This window comes from Thermobia domestica, chromosome 11 (assembly GCF_964235325.1).
Source record: "Thermobia domestica chromosome 11, izTheDome1.hap1.1, whole genome shotgun sequence".
In the NCBI taxonomy this organism is placed as follows: domain Eukaryota; kingdom Metazoa; phylum Arthropoda; class Insecta; order Zygentoma; family Lepismatidae; genus Thermobia; species Thermobia domestica.
Window position 1 is genome coordinate 96,965,324 of NC_137464.1, and position 16,638 is coordinate 96,981,961.

The 16,638-nt window shown below is 34.8% G+C and overlaps 1 protein-coding gene across 7 annotated transcripts in view; it reads left to right on the forward strand.

The window, feature by feature from the left end:
• The first annotated feature begins 3,780 nt into the window (after positions 1-3,780).
• Positions 3,781-16,638, forward strand: part of Calx (sodium/calcium exchanger 3) — a 646,863-nt gene continuing 634,005 nt past the window's right edge. For 4 of the 7 annotated variants that reach the window (XM_081730843.1, XM_081730841.1, XM_081730849.1 and 1 more), the window contains exon 1: positions 3,782-3,978. The gene's annotated coding sequence lies outside the window, so the exon portion shown is untranslated. Of the gene's footprint in view, positions 3,979-16,638 lie in introns of all 7 variants that reach the window. The other 3 variants (XM_081730847.1, XM_081730846.1, XM_081730845.1) reach the window with 1 other exon arrangement.

Below are 16,638 nucleotides of genomic sequence, written 5' to 3' on the forward strand. Positions count from 1 at the left end.
AAATTTTAAAAAATGAGTTAACGCTGCTGGAGAGTTTGTTCGAACATATGTAAGGAACATACTAAAAAATCCAGGTAACGTGTTTCCGATCGGTTTGCCATCTATGAACAGAAAAATCAACCCACATACGGTAATATCTTAAGAGGTCGAGAAACCTACAACCAGTGATACCAATTTAGGCTATTTTTGGCTAAATCTAGCCTATTTCGAGAGGCATTTAGCCATACAAATCTATGAAATGCTTATAGCCTTAAATATAGCTTATTTTATGAAACTCTTTTGCCTTATTTGGCTTTTTATTAGCCGTTAAATTACTTCTAAAAATACTTTTACTTTGAAAATCAAGTGTATTTTTTTAAAATTAGCCTATTTGTCATTAATTATATACTATCATATTAATTGATTTCTTTAGGCAAAGGGTGGTTTATTACGCAACAAATACTTGTTTTTCATTATTCTTCTCTCTCCCCACCCACAGATTTACAACTACTTAACAATATTTATCAACTCAGAACGAATTTTAATGTCGCTCCTGTAACAGACACGTTTGCTAGTTTTTAATTATTTTATTTTTCGCATATCATTGAAAGAATGAAAGTTTTCTAATACAAATTTAGTAAACTGTTAGATTTTTCACACCAAAGTGATTGTTTATTAAAGGAAATAAATAGGATATCTAATTAGCTTGAAAACTTTCAGTGCAATCATGACGATTCATGTGGGTGTACGGAGGTATAAGAATTGTTTCTAAGGACTATGACCTTCCGAAAGAAGTACTATTGAAAATGGGGACAATGGCAGTCTACCGAAACACTACCAATCCACAATCTATCGATGGTGCATCCAGTTCGAGCGCCTCTGCTATTTGCGACGTCATCGATGATGACTTATTTCAATTCAACTGATAATATGGTTATTGACATTCGCAAATAAGATGAGTTGTTGATGGATTTTATTGTAATTTAAAGTAGTGTATGTTGCTTGTTTGTACTCTGAGAATATAATTCAACATTTCATTTTTTACTATAACTCACTTATAATCCTACACAAAAAAGGGGGTTTAAAATCTACAATTTGAGTTATAGGTTAGGAGTTTAAAATCTAGCCATTTTGGCGTAAAAAAGTTTATTTCTAAAGGCCATCTTGCCTATTTTCTTCAGAGGTTGTTGGTAACACCGCCTATAACTGCGACTTCCCCAAAACTGACTCGTTGTAGGTTGAATGGTTGTTGCATAACGCCGCCCAATTGAAGACTCGCTGTGGAAAACAATGTAAGTGCCACCCTGAAATTGCTTAAATACGTTTATGCCTTTGTTAAATGTTCATACTTCGTTATATGCTAGGTTGTATTTCTAAGCAATAGTATTTTCTGTGTTGTTACGCTTGGGCACAATTTACTATCTTTTGTCTTTACTGTTACACTATTACTTTTGGCACTTACATTGTTTTCTACAGCGAGTCTTCAATTATCGCGTAACATTTTTATTTTTAAATTAATGAGTGGGAGGGAATCCATCCTACATGATGGAATTGAATTCACTCCTCATTCTTGACAGATATTCATCCCAAGGATTGGGGATTAGGGAAAAGAGTGAAAGATAAACATATTTTTCGCATAAGTCATATTCTCTTCTACGTCACAATAGCTGGTGTAAAAGAGGTTGAAGTTTAGAAATGATAATGCTTCTATATAATGATCATCTATATATGAAAATGAAAGTCATTATGTTTGTGACTTCGAAGCTTTCGAACCATCCAAGTGATCTTGATCAAGTTTCCAACAGATGAGGTTCGGGCCAGGGAAGATTTTATCATTTTACTTTGACGGTAGAAACTCAGGGGGAGAGGGAGGAGGAGAGGAGATTTAAAAATAAATAAAACTTAATAACTCTTGATCCACGAGACTGCTCTCTATCAAATTTGCCATATAGATGAGGTTCGGGCCTGGAATAGTTTTTATCATTTCACTTTTACGTTCAACGTAGGGAAAGGGAAGCAGATATATATAGATAATTAATAAAATTTAATAACTCTTGAACCACGAGACCGATCTCGGTTAAATTTTCAATACATGAGATTTGGACGTGGAAAAGTTTTTATCATTTCATTTTGACGGTGCAACTTAGGAGAGAGGGAGGGGAGATACTTAAAAATGGTCGTAAATGACCGATCAGTGTCCAATCCATAGTTTTCGGAGTCGTTGAAACAAACAGTGATACTTCCGATGTCGTTTAAATCCAAATTTAGCCCTGCAACTTGAAGAAGGCGGATATATATATATATATATATATATATATATATATATATATATATATATATATATATATATATATATATATATATATATATATATATATACGATGATTGGAAATAACCGATATTAGTGTCGAATCCATAGTTTTCGAGGTTACTGGGACCAATAGTGATACTTCTGGTGCCCTTTAAATCCATTTGTGCCCAAAATGAAATATATTCTCCCCGTGTGAACAACGAGTGTTCTGCTACTTAATAATAATAAGGCAATAATAGAATAGCAATAACAGTTACCTAAACAATAAAACTTGATGAAGAATTAATTCAGCTAACGGAATTATAATTAACTTCATAGGGAAAAGGATCTTAACTAGCTAACAATTTTTGTACAGCCCCAAGGAACTGTTTAGCGTATAGGATTTCCACGTAGAAGACCTGGATTTGGATCCCAGTAGGTTTGGACTTTTTAACATGCTACAATTTCGATTTCAATCCATAATCAGTGTGACAATGAAGATCTCCCGTAGAGAAGGAAAGAGATGTTCGAATGACGGGGATTTAGAGTAGAACCATGAATGGTGGCAAATATTTACGTGTAAATATGGTTGCATCTATATAGGCGTTTATCATATCAGAAAAGTTATGGACCTAACCTAATGGAGTATAAAAGTTCAGTAAGAAATTATCTTTGTTGATGACTGTTTATGTTAAGAACTCAATTGGTAGCACGAACAACATTGAATTGAACGCAACTTTCAGATCATATTCATAACCTATTTCTATTACCTAACACTATCTTTCATATCGATTGGAAAATACAGAGAACTGACATGAATATGACAACGTATGCTTAGCTCACTTGTGTATAGTTTGAACTTAACCATAGGCCAATTATGTACTAATCATTTCATTCAATTACATGTTTTTTCAATGGTCCAGGATTCGATTCCCAGTGGAATACCATTAAAAATTTCGAAGTAAAGTGGTTCACATTCCACCTTAAACTGTAGGTTAAAGTTTCATATAGCCTAGGGGCTGACAAGAGTTGCTAAATATCAACAAACAACAGCAACAGTCATTATTTTTGTTTACATTGTTTGGTAAATAAGCTACACGACAACTATATTGATTTGACTGTCGAAAAAACACAACACATATAAAACACATTGAAAGAAGCACTGAAAGGCACATCACGTACTGTTAATTATTTAAACCGTGCTGTGGCTATGCAATCTCTTTAGAGATCTTTCTTTCTGAACAGAGAGGCTTTGGTTCGAGTGTACTAGACGGATGCACAAACCGACCGATACAGAGTGAGTGCTTTGTCCCAGATATAGTTTCGTGTAACCTTAGCAGGGGGCCAAGTCTGTACAGGGGTCCTTTCCCGCTGTCCCACTCTAGCTGGATATTCTCTCTCTCTCTCTCTCTCTCTCTCTATCTCTCACGAAAGTCACCGAGCGGGGACGAAGTAAGCCGACAGAGGCCGGGACTGCTTGCGGGCCTAATTTTACCTCGTCCGTCGCCTGTGGACGGTAGTGGGGTTCGCGTCCTGATATGCGCACACAGTGCTGAGTGTACATTGAATATCGTGTCACTGACCCACTGGAGGGAGTGTGGTGCCTCTCAGCCATCAAGTTGCTCTTGCGGGGGAGGGCAGCACACCCCGAACATAACCGAAGGCTTCCGAACAACTGCGTGGGAGGACGAGCAGTCTGAATATTACTGGTATGTAGTACTCATTTCATTTGTGCGTTTTTGTGTGTGTGTGAGTCTGAGTATTCGTATATATGAGAACACATTCTCTCCTGCTTTTAGACGGGTGAGATGGATGACTGTTTGAAGAACACAAGATTTAGTTTTACCAACGAACAAGGCGATGAAACTTTCTTAAACTTTCAGCTATTTCGATGAATGATATTACATCTTACTAAATATTCGAAACACGTTCTTTAGTATTTCTAACTACACTTTTGTGTTCTAAAACATTGCCAGTTTTAAAGGTACAGCTTCTTTTAAGCAACTTAGTTTTATGTGTTAGCGAAAAGAATAAAATAAAATAGATTCTCTAGTCCACTCGAACCAAGGACTTGAATTTTCTGCATTTGCTATCGCAGCCCTGGGATTATTTGGAATGTCGTTCAGCTAATCTTGTCGTAAGATTCCCTGGGTGTCCTTTTCTGTCTTCAGTGTCCCGACAAACAGCAATAGAACTATTTTTAGTCACAACGAACACAGTCGCTCGCTCTTCATCTCTCTCTCTTTTCGCTCTCATTGTCAGTGCCTCGATCTTCCCCCTTTACGCCGCGACCGCGACCTCTAATGTCTGATTTCTTAATTAGTTTACGTGCTTGATATGCGTATATCCAGAGATAATTTTCGTACCAAATGTTTGTTTAAGAAAAACAATATTGTGTAAAATGTAATAAAGTTATACGGTAGATGTCTCTATGACGAAAAAGCAAATTAAACCAATGTTCTTCACTATTTAATATATATATATATATATATTGTTCCACCTGATTTTATTCTAAGATTTGCTTATCTACCTTTACTGGAACGTTGCATCAGCTGAATTAAAATAAACACAGTCGTTATTCTGAAAAAGAAAAGCTTAATGCTTGCTGCCGTGAGAGTAATTTCTCATCAGATGTTCACATGCATGGCGATCATTCTTTAATATCTTCATTTTGATGTAATAAAAATAAATGTCATCTTTAATAATCACCCTGATATGCAATAACGTTCCCCTTCCTCTTATATCTTCTGCAATATTATATTTGATGTAATATTTCTAGTAAGATAATTACCTAACTATAATTCTCTCCATTTTTTGTTAGTCCTTGCTTACTGTTGATTATTTCACCCAGCTAATTTCCTCTACTCTTCTTCCTGTCCACGTTTCTAACTCTTTTTATCGCCATCATAGGTCTTTCGTAACAGTCATGTTTGTGTCCCACAGAATACAATATTTCCTATATTTGAGAAGTACTAGCTTATACCTCTTCATTTATTGCGACAAAATATATATTTTTTACTTTCATCATAAATACTACTTCTGCCATCCTAAACCTTTAATTTCCTATTTATTTATACAACTGCAGTAAAAATAATACCTAAGAAGATGAAAACTGGTTATATTTCTTCTTTCTCATTAAATTTTATATAAATTACGATATTTATCCTCTATTTGTTTGGATCAAACTGCCTTAAGACTAATATATAAAAATCCCACTTTGGATTATATAAATAAAATGTATTGCTTCTTCTTTTAACATACTGATAGTTATGAGTTTTAATGTCAGTCCAAATTTTTCGCCAAATTCATATTTAAATTCATGTTTTGTTATGTTAAAATTGTATATCATTTTAAAAATGTTCATTTTCCACGATATACTAATATTTTTCATCACATTTCTCCCAGTTTCTTCCATAAACCACTTTTCAAAGGATAAGAAAAGGATGAGTATTCAACGTGTCAAATCTCTAAATAGTAAAGCTTTCCTATTATATACATTGAACATGTGAACTTCTAAATTTCAGATCATATATTCTAGGAAATACTTCTGGGTTTGGATTAGGATTAGATTTGAATTTAGAGTTCCGCACAGCAGCTAGGCTATATTGGACGTGAATCTATTGCTTAACGTAGGATTCAAGCCACATGGGCTCCTGCTTGAAAATCGAACCCGGGTCTCCTGCGCCACAGTCACGTACGCCATTTACACAGCCATTAGGAAACTGGAAATGAACTTGGAGATAGTAGGTGTTTAGTGGTGTAAAAATAAAGTAAGTGCAAACTATGTTTCTTTACTTTAACGTCCCACGAATATGTGCTAAAGCTAAGGGAGTCGGTGAAGATGATAATGAGTGAAATAGGGAAATGAAGAAAGTGAGAGGAAATGGGAGAGTTCCGAGTAAATTCACATCCATAGTATTTGCCCTTATAGAACCTACTTGATGAAAAGCTGTGATATACGTATCCAGCGACCCGATGCACCAGAGATCCCTATCACTGAATCACGGCGACCCTCAAAAGAGAGCACTATATCAATTCTGGCTATTGTTGAAGATAAATTACGTTGGCTCTGAACACATTAAGTGGTGTACTCACCACTTGTTTCCTCGTAACACATTTGATTTACCTTCAAAGTTCAATAAGGACAAAAAGTAATATTTTTTTCGAAGCTGATTTGTATTTTACTGTAGAAATATGAACGTCTAATGAAGCCTAAAATAATGTATATAATGTTTCTATAAAAGTTTTTTTTTTATTAATTCATTTTATTTCAATTGAACATTTGAGAAAAGAATGCAACGATAGATTTCTCCAAAATCCTATTTTGTACTATACACAAAATTAGTAATAAACAAAACATTTTTTTTACACATACCTTCACGCTAGAGGTCTTCACGGGCTCGGGCCTACAAAGCATAGGTCACTTTGGGCACGGGCTGTAAACTTTTAAATATACAGCCATATTTCTCGGGCCTTTTCGGGCTTAACTTTGTTACTATACTGTACAACAACATTTATCGGGCCGCTCTTTCTGGAGAATTTTAAAACCACATTTAAATTTATAATTTGAGACACCTATACTAAAATTGTTATTACCATTTTGCCTATGCAATTAAAAGTACAGCTGTGTAGTGGAGAGAAAAAGTAAAAGTAACAGAAATAAACATGGTTAACTTATCTGTGAGTGAAAGTAATGTTTCTTACACTGAATTAAAGAAACAAAAAACAGTCAGACCAAGTTGTCTTTATCTTTTCTTCTCCAAGACAATGTTAGTTTATATTTTAGTATTTATTATTATTTCTTTCTTTTTGCTGATATCGGAAGCATTTCTTTCACAAATTTTCCCCAAAAAATATAGCATTCCCATTTCACTTGTTAAAAAAAAAAAAAAAAAAAAAAAATCAAATGTTGCCGAAACTGAATCGCAACACAATGGATGTTGAAATTACAAAATTACAAAAAGGAGAATATGCAGTAATGGAAAATAAGCGCTGCAAAAACAAACCTCTAATTGTTGTAAATGAAAATGCAATTTTGCGTTAATTATTATGTTTCTATAATTCGAGCTTATTTCGGGCTCATTTCATCATCACACGGGTTCGGCCCGGTCTCTGGCCTAAAGACTCGGACTCGGATTAGGCGTCATAGTATAAATTCATGGATCAGACAGGACCTGGTCTACAAATTCCGGCTCGTGCAAACCTCTAATTCACGCAGATTGAAGGTGAGTTAGTTTCTTAGCGAAGTACTCCACCATATGCAAACCCGCCTATCTGGAGAGTCGTGTTGGTTGCATGATACGTGGGCGCGGATGAACTAGCTTTCTAATGTAATAGTGGTTATCAATGCTAGTATATGTAGCACCCACCACAAAATCATTTTAAGAAATTCAGATCTTATTCTGAAGGAAGGAGTGAGTTCTACGATTGAACGTCTATGTCCTCCATAATTGATCCTTTACGCAGCACTGATATTATAAGGAACACCACATACCAATTACGTAAGCTCTAATCACGCCTGGAACTAAATCCAAATGCAGTTAGCGGGTATAGTCTACCTAACCTACAACAAAGACTGTCTCTCAGAAAACAATCCTTTACACATCACGCTATAAGTACCCCATGTACCCTCTTCAAATTATCAATATTTGTTCTACAAAATGATTGATTAAACATATTTCCATAAACCAGTACTTTTCAACTACTAATTCGCTCACTGACAACGATTCTACCGGCCCGATTAGTTAAATGTGATGTTGAATACTTATGACATTAATAATCTCGTGCTGTTTGTATTTCACTATTTTGTGACAATTAACATAATCAATTGTTTCTACTGATCCGCTTCGAGAATCCACTAACTTTTCCGTAGACTTTATCGTTTGTCGGTCTACGAATCGCAACAAGTTGAAGAGCAATAATGAAAAGCTTATATCTATTCTATTCTAAAGTGGAGAAGTGGCATCAATGTATAATGTAAGCTATAGGAAATTAAATTTAATACCGTAAAATTTGCAGATAGTAGTAACTTTAGAAAATGAAAAATACACTGCAACGTAACTGAAAGTTAAGTACAAAGCAATATTAGAGGAGGGATAAAATGCTTTTAGATTTCGTACAGTTTCCCGGATAAGTAAATTTGTGATGGATAACATTGTGTCCGTGGTTACTTCTGTTTCCTTCCACATTCTCATTCTACCAACTCCAATGCATCATTCGCTTGCCTTTATCATCCATCGCCCTTAGAATAACGGGCATAATCATGGGATATTCAACTTAAAGATTTCATTTTTGTGTATGTAAAAAATAAACTCACTCTTAAAAGCAGCAAACATTATCTATTGTTTCTTTATCTTCTCCTGCTGATAACATACACACACTCTCCTTAGAGTTCCACAGATTTTCCTAACAGTCACCCACATACTACTTGTAACGAACTAACTCAATGATACAGTAATATTTGAACACATAAGTTATTAGTAAACCCTGCACCAGAATGTGTATCTGAGGGCCACAACAAGCTCCGAATTTTCCCTCAGTCTACGAATCTTACCAAGCAAATGGATTTTACAAAATGCTATTTTGACTCCAAACTTTATTCTCTCTCTCTCTTTTTAACCGTTTGCTGCTGGTTGTGGAACCATACATTGTCACAGTTAACAACAAACGCATAACATAAACAATAAACAAGAAAATGAGACAGTTTCAGCACGCAATATAAATAATCTTTATCATCGTAACTATTTGGGAGGTTAACTGTATTAGAAATTAAGAAACTTTTTCGTTTCAACGAAGAAGTTCTCTACTTTCCTATCGTCTATTGATTTCAAAATTTTCATCTTTCATTCCCTTCCTTGTTGTCCTTCTATTACGTCCAAAGAATGCCAACATTTTCTTCTTTCTAGTTTGATCCAATAGTGTCCTGTTTTCTCCAAATATTATCAGTACTTTCTGTTAATTTTTAAGTTCAGTTTTCACACCGCATGCACATTTGGATACTCTCTAGCCAGTTGCGATACCATTGTCCCATAATCCGCTTTCTTGGAGGGAAATGATTTGATGGGGAACGGTCTATGCTATGAACGTTGTTTATGTATCACTCTGACCCCCCCCCCCACTTGATTCAAGCCTCGGTCGGTTTCAAAACCCATCTTGACAGTGAATCACGTCCACAGTAAGTTCAGAGTTGCATAAGGACAAAAAGAAGCCGAAAATTTAACTTGAAAATCTCTATTTGTTTTGTTTTTCTCCGCCCATTTTGTTCTGTTCACTTTCTCTGGACGGTGCAATAATTTTACACCATTTAAACCCGTGGTATGCTTAGTGACCATTTGAATCTTAAGAGATTGTAATGTGTAGTTCGTAGTTATTTAGCTTAATTTTGCTAGATGTATTAGAAGTATCCTTTTCATGAGAATTTTGCTGTGAAAACTTTTAATACAACACACTATTTTTAATATTCGTGTTACTTGTGATTCAGTTACGAAAATTGAAATAAATAAACTAGGGAATGCATTAATTTCAAATTTGGAGCGAAACGATCGACCTTTATTCACTGTTCATACATTTTTTACCGCATCAATTGTTCTCATAAATGAACACGACATGAAAATAGCTGAATTTGGCATATCAGCAGAAAAATCATAATCGCTTTGAAAACTTGTGTTTGTAGAACAAAACGAAACAGGTTTTTGCCCTATTTCTAATGCTGAAAATTCTATTTGGCGTTGTTTACAGAGGCAGAGGCGATTGAGCGCGTCAATCGCTTTTCCAAGTTTAAGTCTTTGGGTGTCCAGTTTTTCGCTGATTATTCCTCGATGGTATCTCCGATCCGGACTTGCGACTCCTAACGACACTCAGCGTGCGCTCACAAATCATCATGTCAAATTTTGTGAGGAATCAGGCATCCCGGAGAAGTATCCGGACAAACGAACGCCTAAGTCGAGTAGAGAGAAGTTTTGCTCCAATTATAACTTTTAGTCAACACTAAAAACTCTTTCCATTGCATATGATCATATCCAATAAGAATTGAAATACAATTATCCCTTTATATGGATGGTTTAGAAACACCAGGGATATTTAAATTTCGACTTAAAATTCATTTTACACAACATTTCTGTTATTCATATAAATCTAAACCGCAAGAAGCACTCCTGTTTAATCAATACTAATTTATGTTATAATATTGGCAGTATAATATTCGATACTCTACAGTAAATTCAACCCGTTCATTGTAAAAAAAAAAATGTGTATTGCTTCTCATAAGGTTTGTTTACATGGGTTTCTCAGGAACGTTTCTAATGACTGTTGGTTGATTTAGAGCTTAGCGTCCTGTTGAGTATCCAGGCTAAATGAAACGTGTACCTAGAACTTAAAGTGGGATCCGAACCGGATGAACTTCCACCGGAAATAAAACCGAAATTTCCCACATCGAAGTCGCGTATGTTAATCATTTAACTTTGAGAGAATTCTCTAACTATTGTGTTTGTGTTTCATTTTTTAATACTCTTCTAATATCGCTGCAATATGGATTTATTATTTTTTTTTTCTTAAGATAATTAAGAAATTAATTGGGGATTATTCAGATTGTTTTTCTTTTCTTATAAAATGGCTAACAACATATTTGTTCATATTTCAGTAACAATTTTATTATGTAACACAATCCATTTTTTCAAGATACAAAACTCCAAGAGTTTACTTTTACTGAGGAAGTTTTTTTTACAGCATAATATAGTTTTTTATATTAATATATCAAAATAGACATAAAACATTACATTGTGACATAATTCATTTCTTTCGTTAAAACCTAGAGAGACTTTACTATTACATTCAAGACTGTTTTTGGTAACTCATTTTATTCTATAGTTAGATTTTATAGTAGTAGTACATAAACTATAAACCCGAAGGAGAAGGGTTACTCACTGATAGAGCACCAATTCTTCACTAGAGAGTCTCTTGTTCGATTCTAGGTAATATGAATTTGTTGTGCATAATATCCTGTCCTTGAAGTAACTCAATATTCTCCAGTTTCGTGCATCTTTCTCATTTCACCAATTTTCCCATCATCATTCTCATGTATTTATCAGTCGTCCTTTTTAGCATCAAAACAGAATCTCCTGGAACGTTAAACTAAAGTACGAAATTTCGTTTCTATCTCTTAAGCCCGCAAGAAAGAGCATATCTGGATTGGTGTTTTAGGAAACAAAATAAAAAGAAGACGAACAAGTAGCTACTAAAAGAAATAAATTTGTATAGATCTCTACAGTTGATAAGTGTGAGTGTCGGAAATGTCAAGACTAGTGATGATTTCATGGAGGGGGGGACACTTCCTCTCGGAACAAATTTCCGATTGTATCCAACAAAATTTGCCTGTATTTTTTTAAGTACTCGTTACACTCTCTGTATATTGAAATCCTCACCTCTCTCAGTAACATTGTCTAAAAATCATTGCTGGTCGAAATTACCGAAAATTAACTGCCATTACTAGCAATCATGCCTCCGTACTCTCAATGTTGCAAATTGAAGTCCTATTACCAGCTTCCACGGGTGAGTATTGGTAATCAAAAGAAAACTCTTTTGTTGATTATCAGTAACAGTTAGATCATCCTATATTTGTTAAAAATGAAGGACCTAACTTAACCTAGGTAATTTTCAATGTTCATATTATTCTAATGAGACATTCTCACTTGGAATTTATTGAAATGTAGTGTATTTTTAAGTAAATATTTCAGACAAAACAATATTGTTGTGAAATTAGTGAACGTGTGATATACATTACGTAGTGATAACTTAAGCATATTACCGTATGCTGTCCTAAATATGTATGAGTGCTCGAATAAAGTCCTAATATTTTAACGATTTTATAGACGAATAAAACCTCCGTTTCGAGATCCTTCGTGGCTATATGTTTAGGACATGCACCTCTGGTGCGCGAGACCCAGGTTCGATTTACCGTGAGAGCTATTGTAGTTCGAATTCCATGTTAAGCTATAGCTTCATGTCTCATATAGTATCGGTGCAGCTCTAAAAACCAACACAACAACCTATAACTTTCGTTTCAATATTACTTATATTCGATGCATTTCAAGCTGGGTTAATTTGGAGCTCAGTTTTTAACGATGAGTATGCATCTGCTGAACCTTGTATAGTGTGAGCCAACAAATACTATACAATATACCCAGTAAAGCGTTTTTTTTTTTATTGTGAAGAGTATATGAATTCTAAAAATTGAAGCACGTGCGACGTTATATATTAATTAGAGAAGCTCTTAAAATAAACATGTATTTTCGTACTATGAATAGTGAAGAAGGATGTGAGATGATTCACAATTGGAATCTGATCTCCACATAGCTTTCCAGTTCAAGATCATGCCTATTCTCCACCCACGGATTTCTAGTTCATTATTTTGTCGATATAGCGGGTAAACCGCTAGTTTTTATTATTCAATAATGAAGTTCTGCTAGAGACTTCGTCAATTAGATTTCCGAATTTATCAATTTTTTTTTAACTGAAAGTAGCATTTCGTAAGGAAAATATGTTCATCATACACATACTGACTGTAAACTATATATTTAAATAAGCGACACACACTCACACATACAAATTCACATTGAAAAAATCTTTTTTGAGGTTGATCCTATATATTTTTATCTACTGCCTCTCTAGCACGTGGGAAGATATTTGGCTATGCCAAGATAAAAGTGGTCCCTTACCGAAGAATAAATGCCAAGAAATTTTCGGGCCCTGATCCAGCTACAAGAGAAGGTCCTTTTTTCGCAAATGCCAACGTCATAGCTACAGAAAGGAAGAAAGAGAAAGAGAAAGAGAAAGAAGAGAAAACGATCCGAGACAATCAATGTTACTTTCATAATTCGTCACACATTTATATATCTACATAGTTTATTCACATATATACAGTAGATTTATGTGTAAACATATATAACACACACATATATATAAACTGTTCATAATATGTCTTTTTTATGACGCATTTTTAAACACGTGCCGCAAACAAAAGAACCTCGGTAAAGATTAAAACAACTTGGGAAAGTAATATTCATCCAAGGAAAGCATAAGCTCCATTCTTTCTTGCGGTGCGTTATTCAACTGGTTTATTGTCATACGCGTTTCTCAGGAGCTCTTTGTGACAAAATGTGATGGCGCTGTTTTCTCTCCTGGAAAAATGAAGTAAAATTTCTGTTTCTTTGAAGTTTTAAACTCCTCTCTTTCTTGCTTTGACACATTATAAACACATAACCAAACGCATCAAAATTTCATAGAAGAGTATTATATGACTTGAAACCGCAAAGAGTGTGTGGGTGTTCTTAATCCTGAGGAAAATCTATATGAAAGATTATTTTACCAAATTCTGGTGGAATTCAAAGTTAATATCTTCGTGTTGTCTATATATATATATATATATATATATATATATATATATATATATATATATATATATATATATATATATATATATATATATATAATCATGAGAAAAAATATTATCTTTTTAAAATCTGGATTATTAGGTAACATTATCACGAAGGTAATGACGTAAATCAATACAGTAATGTTTTTTCAATCTGTGTATTCTGTCTGATTCAGGCAAACAGCTATTATATTGGATGGAATGTTAATTTAGTGTACAGTGTCTGCACTTGGCTTATTGATGTATAGTTTCGCATACCATATTTACTCGAATATAGGTTAGGCAACATCAACTCTCACTCACATTATCTTGCCTTCAACACAACTGGAGTATAAAACTGCACTACCAGCTTCGCTACCATATATCCTGCGCGATTTCATGTCATATAATACTCTTTTATGAAATGTTGATGCATTTGGTTATGTATTTTTAATGAGTCGAGCATAAACGATAAGAACGTACCGTATACGACGTTCCTCATCACACTAAATCGCCTTCAAAATGGTTCAATTATAAAACTACACTACCGGCTCTGGCGGTAATAGTTTTATTTTTGAACATAATTAATTATATGATACTGTAACTATGAATAAAATGAAATTCCTAATTTTACGACTTATGGACATGCACTTTGAGCTAAAGCATGATTAATGAAATTGAATGACTGTGAAATGCAACTCTGGAATTAGAATTTTGGGAGAAAAGGAGAGAACTCACAGGTGCCAGCGGCGGATCTAGAAGATAAAAACTGGAGGACCAACTAGAACCCAGACTATCATAGGTATCATGACTATCATGAATTTACTATAAACTTTCAAAAATATATAAATAATACCTCAAATTATTTTTGTCGCTCAATAAACTGTGGGGCTTAGGTCCCCAGCCCCGGTCTAGATCCCCCACTAACAGATGCGATAGTATCCACTTAAAACCTCGCATGACCAGGGATCCGTTGAACCAAAGATTGGCACTTACTACTAAGCCCCCCCCCCCAATATTGTAACTAAGAACTCTGCCTACCAGATAGATTGGCGAGGAGGGTGTTGTGTTCCTGAGTCATTACCACTATTTCTAGCATCCTGGATTGGAGTTCGCTAACTGCTGATTAAAGTAGTTTTTCTATTGTCTTGTGACATAAAGACTCCAATATGCTGAGCTCGAGTTAGAACTTACTGTAACCACTTGGCTGTGCTAGAGCGTTATCTTGAGTATCTACACGGTCCTATTAATTCTATATCTGCAGCTAATTAATTTGAAACATTATGAAGACATCAAGCAGAAATATACTTCAAGCAACTACAAGTATGGTAAATAACTGGCCTGCAATCGAACTTACACCTCTCACAAGGAGACTTACGGAAGTGTCACTCACCGATTTGAATGAAACTTTGCATACTTGTAGAACATCGAAAAATAATCGACACGTATTTTTTTTATTTCGGCAATGGTGCGGGTTGAAGGGTAGAAACCACCTTTTGAACGGTAGCGGTGGTCTCCAAGCATAGACAGAAAACAATCATTTAATGTAGAGGAAAACATACTGCCAGGGGGTTTTTAGAATAGCTGATACAGAATCTGATCTCAAAATTATAAAATTCAAAATGGCGGATCCAATATGGTGATTATAATTACAAAAGGTCTTCTGATTTGAAATGTTCTACAGTTAAGCAAGAACAATCATAGTTGGCAGAGGTTACTGCAAGAAGGCTGCTGGCCAATTTGAAACCCCTTTCTGTACGTATTTTAACGGGATGTTTGATTAAAGGGCGTCTCTGCGTCTCTCACTATTAGGGGTGCTTATTTCAAGTGAGTCCTCTCGCCTCTTAGTATCAGGGGTACTTATTGAAAGTGAGGTCCCTCACCTCTCACTATAGTCCAAAACAACCTCTTTAAATCTGAAAATGTTTTTGTGAAAGGGAGAATTAATTAGGGAGAATTAACAAGAATTCTTGTGAGATCATGGTTTCAAAAGATTTTCTTCTCCTAACGTCTAATGCAAAGTCCATATTGTTATTTGACTCCTAGAGTGGTCACAATTCATCAACTTTTGAACCTATTTTAAGAACAAAAGATTACCTGAAAATAGAAACCATTCCTGCAGGAACAACTGGTAAGATTCAGCCTCTTGATTTGTTCTTCTTTAGGTCATGGGAAAACTTCATGAGACATTTTTCTGACATTGTCCTTCTCTATAACATAAATTTACATCTCCTTAATAATATAATAAAGATTCAATTACTTATTCATAATCAGTTTTCTTCTCCCAGATTTGCAAATCTTATTTGGTATACGTCGTACAAAACCGGTTATCTGGAAGAAAAACCACCTGCGTTTGAAAATCCCGTAACATTTTGTTTCAAAGATTCTGCAGTATTTGCGGTTTGTTTACAGTTATTTCCGTAATAAGTGTGCGTAGTGTAAACGATGTTTATACATCACACACTTTTTTTCTGAATATCATTACTGTAAAACGTTTTCTCGATAAATTCATAATTATAACAACTGAGGATACATAAAGTCCTGATATGGTGAAGAGACTCACTTGCAATAAGCACCCCGAATAGTGAGAGATGCAGAGACACACTTTAATCAAGCATCCCGTTAAACTACGTGCAGAAAGGAGTTTCAAATCTGTCAGCAACTTTGTCGCAGTAACCTCTGCCGACTATGATTGTTCTTGCCTCACTGCAGAGCATTTCAAATCAGAAGACCTTTTGTAATTATAATCACCATATTGGATACGCTATTTTGAATTTTGTAATTTTGACATCAGATTCAGCATCAACTATTCTAAAAAAACCCTGGCAGTATGTTTTCCTCTACATTAAATGATTGTTTTCTGTCTATGCTTGGAGACCACCCCTACCGTTCAAAAGGTGGTTTCTACCCTTAAACCCGCACCATTGCCAAAATAAAAAGAATTCGTGTCGATTATATTTCG